Source organism: Myiozetetes cayanensis, unplaced genomic scaffold (genome assembly GCF_022539395.1).
Source record: "Myiozetetes cayanensis isolate MyiCay16 unplaced genomic scaffold, myiCay2020 scf1, whole genome shotgun sequence".
Taxonomy (NCBI): Eukaryota; Metazoa; Chordata; class Aves; order Passeriformes; family Tyrannidae; genus Myiozetetes; species Myiozetetes cayanensis.
The window spans coordinates 46,370,780-46,380,949 of record NW_026086604.1 but is presented as its reverse complement, the minus strand read 5'-3'; the positions used below and the strand labels follow the sequence as shown (position 1 = coordinate 46,380,949).

The 10,170-nt window shown below is 42.4% G+C and overlaps 1 long non-coding RNA gene across 2 annotated transcripts in view; it reads right to left on the bottom strand.

Moving 5' to 3' along the window:
- Positions 1–273: 273 nt before the first annotated feature.
- LOC126646015 (uncharacterized) overlaps positions 274–10,170 on the bottom strand; it is a 34,150-nt gene continuing 24,253 nt past the window's right edge. For both annotated transcript variants that reach the window (XR_007630212.1, XR_007630211.1), the window contains 3 exons: positions 9,266–9,359; positions 2,105–2,313; positions 274–582 (listed from right to left, as the gene is read on the bottom strand). This is a non-coding gene — a long non-coding RNA (uncharacterized LOC126646015). The remainder of the gene's footprint in view (positions 583–2,104; positions 2,314–9,265; positions 9,360–10,170) is intronic.

Genomic DNA, 10,170 nt, shown 5'->3' with positions numbered 1-10,170 from the left:
GTGTGCAGGAGGTTGGTTGCTCTCAGCACATGCTGAAGGTCCTCCCATGATGAAAGTCCTTCAGTGCTGCTCCAGCCCTCCACAGTCCTGGGGCTTGGGATGTCAGTGGAGACATGAAAACCTTCTGGCTGAAGGGTGGAAGAAAACTGTAACCCAATCTTGCAGAAACATCAGCAACCAGTGAGTTAGGATTCTTCCGCTGTCTTTGTGTGAAGGACATGAGCTGCAGGGCTGGTGTAGCAGGGACAAACACACAGCAGAAAATCCTCCTGATTAAGCTTTCAAGCTTTTTTTTTTTATTTTTTTTTTTTTCATTTTGAACCATATTTTGATCCTGTTAATCAAGGAGTTGTTGTTTCATTTATATTTTGTTGGGAGAACTACCAACACCTTTATATTAGAATATCTGACAACAGTGTCAACAACATTTCCCTGGACTGCTGCTTAATATGCTTTTATTATTTATTTTCCATATGTTGATTATTTTAATGTGTTCTTATTAAAGTCTTCCATGTTCCAGTAATATTGTCATTGTGTTTCTTTTGAAGGAGGCAAGTGTGTGTACTGAAAGATTAGATTATCCTGTTTAAAAAAAAAAAAAGAGAGAGAGAAAAGGGAAAAATGTCTTCAAAATGAAGTACATCAAAAGTAAAAGTAGGTGACAAATGTTAATATTTGCAAAGTGCTCCTACTTTGATCCTGCATTTCTATTTTTTTAAGAGCTTGACAAATGTGTCCTGTGGTTTGGCTCAAACCTCTTTGCCTAGTGCTTTTCTTGACCCACAATCCATTTGATCTTCCACTTGTTTTTCCTTCTGTCCAGGAGGCCTCTGGACTTGATAAAGGCTAGTTCTTATCTTCCACTTGCTGCTGTTCAGAGGCATCATTTTTTATTTTTGGTTGGATTAGGTTATTGTGCCTGTTTGCTTAAACAGTTTCTAAAGAGATATTAATTTTGCTGTTATTGTTTGGGATGTTTCCCTTCCCATTTCCATGCCAGTAACAGCTATAGCAAATCAGAATCTGGTTTGGCTGATTGATTCTGGCACTAGATGAGAGGAAGACATGGATGCTGAAGTGGCTGACTTGGATGGCAGGCTGCCACTTCATTGCTATAGTACAATTTCCAGGCATGTTTCATCCAGTACCTGAGCTTACAAGTATTTAATATACCAGACACTTTCAGGGGCTCTGGGAAGGATTCCCCCGTAGAAGGATCCTACCGAGGTCTTTGTTTTTCCCAAAGCTATTGAGCATTGCTTAGGGTTCCCTCACCTGCAGCCCAGTAATTACAGCTGGAGATTGGCAACTGGCTGCAGATAACAAAAATGCAAGTGCTTCTACAGCCCCCAAAAACCCATCTTAGTCTACCCACTGTGATCCCAGACCCAGTTTTGCCTGTAACATGGCAGATCTTCCTCTTTCACTATGCTGCTTCATGATCCCACTATTGCCCAGCTCAGTAAGAGCCATCCCATTATGCAACAGCCTGGGCAATCTGGAATATGCTCCTACAAATACTCATGTTGGCCATAAAAGTTGACATTTGACTTTATGGTCTGTTTTATAGCATCAGCTCCCTTGTCCCCCACTGAGAGCCCCTCCTCCCAAGAAACCATAAACCACAATTGAGGGAAATTTTGAGCTGCCATTTCAGCCAAGTGTCCATAGGATCCCCTATGGACCACTCCTCCAGCTCCAGGCATAGGAGCACCTCTCCATGTCTCATCCCCAGGGGCCTCCCACTGCCTTTAAAGAAATGGAGAATAAAGAATGAACTGGAGTAGATGATGCCCTCTTATGTGTCAGCATCCCCCTGCAACCAAATGTGTCCCCACGATAGTGTTGCTGCAGGACTTGGGGTGCTGACAGTGGTTATTTATGCTGCTCCCAGGTTTCAGGACAGAGTACATCTGTCAGGGCTCCCATGTGCAGTGCATTTGTTTTCTGGAGACGCGTTTAGGGTGTCATTTGCATTGCACTCAACTTCTGCCCCCAGAAAAAGGTGAGATCACTTCCACTGCCATTACAAGAGGCATGTACGTTTTGAATAAGGATGAATAGGAGGAAAGAAGGGGAGCTCGTTTTTAGGAACAACACTTACAGTGCTTTGGTTAACTGCAGTGGTCAGGCAGGAGGTTGTAACAGTTAAAAGACCTTTTCAGCTGTATTTCTTGTCTTTAACGGGAGTATGACACCTGCCAGCTCTCCATCTGTTTCTCTCTCCAGCAGAATAGATGCCATCGAGTGAGTGAAGAAGAGAAGGTATACAGCAGAGTAGATCAGGGTTCAGGTTTTCATGGGTGCAGTTGTCTGTCAATTAAAAAAAAAAATACCAAAACAAAGCATATAAAAAATCCCGAGAATGAGGAAAACTGTGATGATGGCACTCAGAGATTCAGAAAGAGCCTCACTAGGTAAACACTTCAACATCATAGTGGCCTCCTTTGTGTTTGTGTCTCCCTTTCCATTCCCTCATTTTTCATGCAGAGCTATTTCCTTTTGCTCTTACAAGTATATGAATTCTTCTCCCGTCAACTTTGTATCTTCTAATACTTTACCCATAATCAGGCACTCTGACTTGGAGGGGTGGCAGAATACTTTTCTTCTGGTGAGAACTATTTTGTTTGTTAAAAAAAATTTAAAAAAGGCACCAGGATTTTGCACCTTTCTTATTTTAGAGAATATCTGCAGCCAGATCAGCTATTCCTTTCCAAAACTGTTTTCACAGGCATTTCCTGAAGACAGTCTATCAGATAAAATGCTGACTTTAGCCTTTTCTTTGTCCTCTGCATAGGATATTATTTTATTCTTGTTTTTGCAGTTTCTTTCTGGGTTTTACTTGAAAGCACTTTTGCCAGTGCATAAGGAGATTCAGCGCCACTGTCAAAAAAGCTGTGCATGTTTCTGCTGGATAGATGTCTAAACTTACTTTATGAATTATAGCCAAACTAAGTTAAACAACTAATCACAATTAAGGAATTAATTTGATGATTTCTTTTTTTCTAAAAAGGCAGTCTTTGCAAGGATTCTTCAGCTCGGGGAATGCCTCTGATGGGCAAAGGTTGCCGTAATGTCATTTATTTCACCTCTCAGTCTGCAGGAGTCCAAGTGGAAAGTTGAAATAACTAATGCTTGGGGCAGTGCTGGGATCTTCTCTGCTGGCTTGCCAGCCTCAGAATGCCAGAAATATTGTCAATCTACCTCTGAACAGATCCAGTCAATCTTTAACTATTAGGTTGCTTCTGAGGCTGGAAGTCTGCAGCTTTTTCATAATGGTCATCAGCAACTGAATGCAAGATATAATAAGTTACTCCTTATATACACAGTGCTTCTTTGTGGGGAATAAAACACCCAACAAAATTACCCAAACCATGCAAAATGGAGGATGTAGAATAATATATAACCATATTAAATGTTTTTTTAAAATACAGTTTCTCACCTCCCCTGTATGCTTTCTCCACACACTGTTATCTGCATATATAAATTTCCTCACATTTCCTGAGGTTAAGACCAGGCACAACCTTCGTACCCAGACACTGGTGTGCTCAGGAGTAATTGCTTGATGTGCATTAAGGTAGAATATATCATTGCTAAAGGCAAAGGTGCACATGGAGTGGAGAGTCTTGAAAGGCAGACCCTCCAAGGAGCTCCTCTTTTTCTTGGACAAATGACCTGCTGCACTGTATCTTGAATGCTGAAGATAATGGGAAACACATCTTGTAAGAAAATGAGAAATTTTGAATAATATCTAAGCATCTGCGTCCCAAGGGAGGAAATAATCCCACTTACTTGAAAGTTAGACTTTCTGTTTCAGCTGATGGTCCTGATTAATTGATGGCCATAGAGATTTATTTGCAAGGATTGATTTAACCTAGTTTAGTCCGGACACTTATGCTAGGCAGAACAGGACAGGGAGGAAGGCAGTGAGAAGAATATCTGACCTCTCCCTGAAGAGCACTCCAGAGTGCTGTGCATGCCTGTACTACTGCTTCTACTTAGCCCCGGCATTTTGTTATCTCCTCTGACTTTTTTACCTGTTGCAACCAAAGTGGCATCCCAATGGTTCAAATTCTCTGTTATCTGCCCAGAGTCTATTGCAGTGCTGGTTTCCCAGTTCTGGTTATAATGTTGCCTGTATAAGTGAAGTTCTGTAAGTGCACATAGGGGTTGATTGGACAAGGACTAACTGTTTGGTGTCTGAGTAGCCATCCTGTGTCTCTGTGTGGTTGTTTTTTACTTCTGGGTCTCCTCTTGCAGTCCAAGCGTGGTCCTGCTTGGTGGGGGGGTTTCCCAGCATCGTGCCTCAGACAATGCCTGACCCACGAGGGGCAATGCCACCCGTGGCTATCACAGACGACCCCTGAGGTTGCTCTCGTCTGTAGTGGCTCTTCTTGGCACTGTGCAACGCGGGCAAAGTCTGTCTTTTGCTTTTTCACTTGCAGAAGTGTGAGTGGCTTTTTGACTTGGCACAAGCAGAGCCAAGAAACCTCCAGGGAGGATGGAATAGAAAGAAGAAAAGTCTGCACAGCAGATTGGAGAATGGAAACTTTTATACGCTGAGGTTGTTCAACGTTGTTATAACACCTGTCAAGGGTAGGAAATAATACCTTGACCCTTCCCTAGTGCTGCTCAGTCAGGTGCTGATACAGTGATGGATGTTACTTACACAGGGATAAGGGGGAGGCAGGAGGAGGGGCTCATTCTTTCCAGAGAGAAATAAGTCAGGTAAAAGGGGCAGATTTAGCAGCTTTGGAAATGCCGGGCAAGAGCAGGAAAGGACAAGCATGTCAGAAATCATGTTAAGAGAAGGCAAATTAATATAGCTTAAAAATAAATAAGTAAGCAAAATTAATTTAAAAGCCCAGACTTGAACCAAGCTTACATTGAAACTTGAAGTTTGAATGTGCACAGATACCTCACATGAACTATTTTCCATTTTAATGAAGGAGGCCACTGCTGTGTCTGACCAGAATTAACTTGCAAGGTGTAGCACCATTAAATGTTCAAGCAAGATTTGTAGCCTGCCTCAAGATAGGAAATACTGGAAATCACATGAGAACTTGTGATTTTTAGTTCCATTTAGTTCCCTTTCAGAAACTCAAGAGATTTGATCTTAATCCAGCAAGACAAGTAGCTGTGTATGACTTTTAAGAGTGTGAGTAGCTCCTTTATTTTTGTGAGACTAATGCAGAGGATGAGTGTTACAGCAAGCGTTACAAGGCAGAGAGATACCCTGCAAAATTCTTCCTTCGTGAGACCTTCTTAAGTATCCAGATGTTTGTGAAACATCCAGAATGAGGTGAATGCCACCATCTTGTCAATTTTGTTCTCACCTCAAGTTGCCTGGGTTTGCCCTTTTGCCCAATAAGATGTCACTAATGAGAGTTATGCAAGTAAAACTAGTAATTTTAGTTTAATATCAACCTCTCATGAATAGCTTGTTATTGCCTTCATACAGTTAACTGGTAATCATTGGGGCTATCTGAACCTTGTGCATTATTTGAGGTACCTACATATTAGCATTAATTATCGACTGATCAAGGAAAATCTTAAAAAGAATGGGGAAAGAGATGATCTTCCACCTGCCCCTTCTGATATTAGAGTTTATCTTTCTGCTTGATTCTGAAAGCAGCAGGTTTGGTTTTTGTTATTCTCCTCTGCAGATGATTGACGTAGGAAGGGTCCATCACCAGCATGACCACCTTTTATGCTCTTACCCTTTCCAGAATTTGCCAAACTGGTGGCATACAGGGCAGGGAAGCCTGCTCTTGTGTTCACAGAGTGGAGCCGTGGGATGTTGTACTTGTCTGAGCCCTGGCCCTCCTCCTTGCTCCCTCATCTTTCCTTTGCTGCCTCCTGTTGCATTTGGAGCCAAGCAGCTCAAATTGCCTCAGTTTCCCCAATTTGAGTTGTACCACTTTCCTCTTCCAGTTGACTGCCTCCTCAGAAATGGGCAAGCCAGTTATGCCAAAGAGCAAGTGGTGGAGGCTGTAAGTGAGGGTTCTGGGCAATCTGTGGCTTTTATTCAAGGTTTCCCTAACTCCCTCAGGAAACGGCCTGTATTTTGATCATTTTGATCAGTGAGGTCATAGCCAACACCCAATTTGCCATAGATCTTTCTGCATTCTGCATGAGAGCTCTGGGAGTTTGGTATTCCTCCTTGCTTGGCTCTCACATGCTCTTAAACAACAATATAACATTTCAAGAAATAAAATGAGGTGGGTTTTTTTCCCCGAATAAATGGTCTTCCATGAAATGTGTCTGAAAATTTCAATCTCTCAATTTTAATCAGTAACAAACCCTATGTTTTTGTGCTGAGAGCAACTGAGGAGATTCTGTCTGCTTTGCTACTTTCTTGCCTTACCCCACATCCTCCATTTTCCCTCTTGTATTATTACCTTAAACAATGTCTTTTTGGAAAGCATACTCTTTCTGAAGGTGCTTTGTTAAAAAGCAAAACAAAAACACAAAACCAACAGCAAATAACAAACTTCCCCGAAATTCCCACAGAAACAAATAAGACAGCTTTGAAATTGGAAAGCACTGGCACACGGTGCCACTAAGCCCAGATGTTACAGCCCTGAGAAAGAAACCACAGTTGCCCTCCAGTTGTTCTGCTGACCTATTTTTCACCTTCCATTTGATGTTCTTCCATCGAGCCCCAAGGTTTCCAGGCTCAAGTACCAACATCCACAGAGACTCGCTAATTGGCAATGGAAGACCAGAGTGTGTACAGAAATAATGTTCCCTCTGCTTTCTCTCTCCGTGTTGTGTACCTAAAAGGGCTCCCAAGGAAGGTGTTTGTAATGAGAAAGGTGCATTAGACACTGTATGCTGATAAGTGTGTAGACAAAGGAAAGCTGAGAAAGGCCCTGCTGAACTGGAACAACTGGCATGTACTTGGATGAGGGGTTTTCTTCCAAAGACTAGGAGCTGCTTTTCCTTGTTCCTCAGCCCTCATGACCTTTCTGGGAAGAGAGAAAGGTGTCCCATGTGCATAGTGCCACATACCCTCAGCTAACCCTCAAACATTTTTGCAGGCAGAGGACAGCTGAGCTCTCCTGTTCCAGGCAGGACTCTGAAACTCCCTCTTTCCCTGCATCTTGACTCCCAGATAATTACTTTGTGGTGGGTGCCATCCAAGTAACCGTGCCATGAGAATGTGCCCTCTTTGCACTGCTCGGTGTTCATGAAAGGCAGACAGATGGGGATTGAGGGAAAAAAAAATTTAGTCCTTTCTCATATCTTTTTAAAACTATACATGACTCTTAATGTTACAGTCTCACCAAGTATTTGGACACTGTGTTTATAGTCTTATCTTTGGAAGGACCTTAGGCCTACTGGATTTATTATATCATTGTTTCTAGAGGAATTTCTGCATTTTAAACTACCCTCTGGGCCCACTGGGGCTGTATAAAGTGTTCAGACACTTTCACTGTGTTCTCATTATTATGAATATGTATTAATTTTTTTTAATGTCCTGCCACATCTGTGGTGTTGATATCACAGGACTGATTTCTTCTGTCAGATACTCCTGGGTAAAGCGGCTCATGTGAGTATCTTGCAGCACATACAATTTTTGTGGAGGCAATTGTATATGACCTTCTTTGCATTGTCCTACCAATGACCCCTTCTGTAATCAAGCAGAAATCATGTTCCTGAAGAGTGGGAGGTATTACTGCTTCCATGCTGGTCCGTTCCTGGGCCCCTGCTGCACAGACATTGCCAACAGTAACAAATTGCTCTGAGTTATGTGCAGCAGTTTAGTGATGTGGACCAGTTATTTATTAGAGAGGGAGCTGAGACATCAGCAAAGGGCCAAAGTGTGATTAAAAGAAAAATTAAATGAAGCTGCCTCATCTAGCAGGCTTCTTGCAAAACCGATCTCTCTTCCGGATCTCACCTTGTTTATCTAATGGGGGATCACATGCAGAGTTTTGAAAGTAAACCCCTTACAAATAAAGAAATGTCCCCAAGGGCTGTGGATAAAGGTGACACAGTTGGACTAAATTGTATTTCCAGAGGTGGAAAATCAGTGATTTATTGTTTTGTTAGTCACAGTTTCCTAGGTTCAAACCTGGCTGTGATAGTGATTGCCTTGCTCAGAGGCACCTTTCAATTTCACAATATATGATAAAAATAAGGGACCTCCTCCCACACACTTGGAAGGACAAGGCAGCTCCAGAAGACCAAGGTTTTCTGGTAAAAACCAGGTCAATGGAGGTCACTGAAGCAATGCTGATTGCCAAGATAGAAAGCCCTCTGTTTGTTTTGACTCGGAAAAGAAACTTTTAAGTTTAACACCGTGCGTCTATAATGTGGACATTTCGAAAATGGAAGGTGACCTCTTTATGGTGACCCTTTAATAGTTGTATTGGTGGGCGAAAGTGATGCCAGTAGACAACTGGTCTGCAAACATAATGAAGTTTCACCCTCAATGATTCAATTCGGTTTGCTCAGAATAAGTTTCTTGGTCCCTTTCTTCCCTTCAGTGGTCACCCATAATAATACTCAGTACTTTGCCTGATGCAGTACCCTGAAGGGCTGGAGATGCTCTGGAGAGGACACTGTCAGCTCCTGGAGAGCGAAGGGCTTCTCAGGCAGATTGAGATGTGGCTGTAACATGACCCAGACCTGTGAAGATCTGAAACGGAAAAGTGGGTGGGAAGAGGTGGTGATGCAAACTCCAGTGCAAAAAGCAGGCTGTGCTGAATAAGGGCCTCTCTTTCCTGGGCCCCTCACTGGGCACCAGAGAGACTTGTACTTGTGTGATGCACCACAATCAAATGGTTTTCAATTGGATCAGCAACTGTGGCACATGACCCTGGCAACAGAAACCCAAGGAACTGGTGCTGAGCTCTTTGCTTGAGTTATGCCTCCAAAATCCCACAGCACACTGGGAAGTGACTTCCATTAAGATAGACGAAAAAGTAGACTGTCACAGGACAAATAAAGTAGACTGTCACATTTATAAATAGATGTTGGTCTGTGAATTCTGCTGGGAAAAAAATCAGTAAGACCTTAATAATGGCTACAAGTTGCATTCAGATCTACCTAACCACTGCGGGATTGCGTCTTCAGGATAAAGGTTTGAAATAAAAAAGGGGATTGGCTTGGCTCAGGTTGAATCAGCTCCTCCCCATCAAAAACACTGCAAAGACCCTGGGCATCAGTGAGGCTTTGGGTTATCAGCTTTGGAGGGACCGAGGGCTGCACCTGCAGGGACTTTTCTGCTGAGGCTGCACATCCATACTTTGCTCACCTGTTGGCCACCTGTCTGCAAGGCAGGGGCTGTGTATGCCTTCCATGGGGACAGCCTCTAGCAGACAGACCTCTTACTTGTGAAATGGTTCATTCTGTAAAAACAAATTTTTAAAAAATAGCCTTTTTTAGTTAAGAAGTTTTTAAATACTGGATTATCTTTTTCTTTTTCTACCTCTTCTCCTCCCCTTCCCCCCCCCCATTATTTTTTTTGCTGAGTAGTTTAATAAGTGAACTCCTTCAATTTCCCTCCTTTTGCCTCTCCCTGATGTTTCAACATTTCCTCAGCTTTGGAGGTGCACCAACCAGTTAAAGCAAAAATACTTGGATCCTGGATCTGTTTCCCCCACCAGAAAAGAAAAATCTGGGGAGGAGGACAGAAAATTTTCCCAGTGTTTTACAACTACAGCTCCCAAAATCAGGTGAAAAAAAGTCTGGTGAGATCTGAAAACTAGAAATAATGTTGAAAGTCCAACTCACCCTTGAAATAGTACTTCTTTTATTTGGCCACTGTGAGCAGCAATGAATAACATGCTTCTCACCACCTTGTGAGCATGTAGTGAAAATTTATGGGAAGCTGCAGCATTTCCAGTCCAATGTAATGGACTTTAATGCTTTTTTTATAGACATCAGTAACAATGTTTCTAGATCCACCCAAAACCCTAAAGCCAAATCAGCTTTGAGGTGGAAAAGAGGAATTTCATTTTTCCTCACTTTCACTGCTGGGACAGACAGCCTCCCTCCCTTTGAGGTAATTTGATTTTCACATTATGCTTTATGGGATATCCTTTATTTACCTAATGTTTTCCTGTCAAGTCTTTTCAGACTATGAATCTTGTATATTTTATATACACAAAGGTGACTTTTCCTTCCTTTAATGACCGTGGCTTATCAGTGCAGGCAACC